Here is a 1762-nt window from a genome sequence, read left to right as displayed (position 1 = left end):
GACATCGAATAGATGATATTCACTCAAATATACTTAAAGGTGTTTCAGGCTAGGCTAGCAAGTTTGGTGTAGCAGGAGCTTTGAGAATCTACGGACTTCTTGCTGCTGCTGCTGCTAAGTCGCGTCAGTCGTGTCCGACCCCATAGATGGCAGCCCACCAGGCTCCCCCGTCCCTGGGATTCTCCAGGCAAGAACACTGGAGTGGGTTGCCATTTCCTTCTCCAATGCATGAAAGTGAAAAGTGAAAGTGAAGTCGCTCAGTCGTGCCTGACTCTTAGCGACCCCATGGACTGCAGCCTACCAGGCTCCTCCGTCCATGGGATTTCCCAGGTAAGAGTACTGGAGTGGGGTGCCATTGCCTTCTCCAGCGGACTTCTTAGACACTACTAAAATAATTCTTAGTACACCAGTCTCTACACTGATGCTGAAGTTGAAACTCAGGTATTTTGGTCATCTGATGTGAACAGCTGACTCATTAGAAAAGTCCCTGATGCTGGGACAGATTGAGGGCAGAAAGAGAAGAGGGCATCAGAGAATGACATGGTTGGATGGCATCACCAAAGCAATGGACATGAAATTGAGCAAACTTCAGGAGATGATGAGGGACAGGGAGGCCTGGCTTGCTACACTTCATGGGGTCACAAAGAGTTGGACACCACTGGGCAACTGAACAACAACAAACAACAACAACACTAGTCTCTAGTTACAGCAACGCTTTCACCAGAAATTTACAGTACAATGATTACTCAGAAAGTTTTCTTTCATTTTCTTAGAAAAACTAAACTTGACACACTTTTCAGTAGTTGCACAATCCGTTCAATTAACAGAAGGCCTAGTTCTCACTGAAAGTCTTTGTCTAATTCTTCCATTACTGACCTTCTTTAGAAGTAAAGTCTGAGGTAGGGGCAAATCCAACCAGCCCCAGTTCCTAGGTTTGCAGGTTATATACCAGGTTCCCTGATCACATGCACACAGCAGACTGTCTCTCACATCAGTTGCCAAAATGACTCACCAATACAGCCCATTTTCCTACTCACACCCATCTACAGCTGGACTCAGGGGCAAATACTAAGTAGGAAAAAATAAACTTGGAGTTTATCATCTTTACTACAACTTCCATTTGTATAACTTTTGTTTTCCTTTTCATAGCACCTTTCTATATATTCTCTTTTTTGGTCCTGTCAGGGAGAAAGGCAGGAACTCTACAAATCCATGCAAATGACCTTTCTCATCCATGCTAACCAGATGACATCCTCCTCAAACCTGAAAGCCCATACATGAAGTTTCACACACTAGTGTGCCTCAACTATGCCCATAGACCCACACTGAAATATAAATAAATACAAAGGAAGTAGAAATAAATCTACTTACTCTTGATTAGGCATCTAGAAACTTGGCTTCTTTCCCAACTTTGGCACTTAATTATATGACCTTGTACTGATGATATGCTTTACTCCAAACTAAGTATTAATTTTAAAATCTATTCTAAATCTGTGTAGTTCAAAGCAGTAGCCACTGTCTATATGTTGGCTATTGAGCATCTGAAATGTGGCTAGTGTAATTGAAGGACAGAATTTTCTATTTAACTTAATATAATTTAATGTATTTACAGTTGTTTAAATAAGCACATAGGGGAACTTAATATAATTTAATGTATTTACAGTTAAGTTTAAATAAGCACATAGGGGCTTCCCTAGTGGCTCAGATGGTAGAGCGTCTGTCTGCAATGCAGGAGACCCGGGTTCGATCCCTGGGTTGGGAA

The 1762-nt window shown here is 42.0% G+C and overlaps 1 non-coding gene across 1 annotated transcript; it reads left to right on the top strand.

Moving 5' to 3' along the window:
* The first annotated feature begins 1690 nt into the window (after window positions 1-1690).
* TRNAC-GCA (transfer RNA cysteine (anticodon GCA)) lies at window positions 1691-1762 on the top strand. The gene has a single exon. It is a non-coding gene; the product is annotated as a tRNA-Cys (tRNA).

The sequence above is a fragment of the Ovis canadensis genome, chromosome X (assembly GCF_042477335.2).
Source record: "Ovis canadensis isolate MfBH-ARS-UI-01 breed Bighorn chromosome X, ARS-UI_OviCan_v2, whole genome shotgun sequence".
NCBI lineage: Eukaryota > Metazoa > Chordata > Mammalia > Artiodactyla > Bovidae > Ovis > Ovis canadensis.
This window is presented reverse-complemented; position numbering and strand designations above follow the sequence as displayed.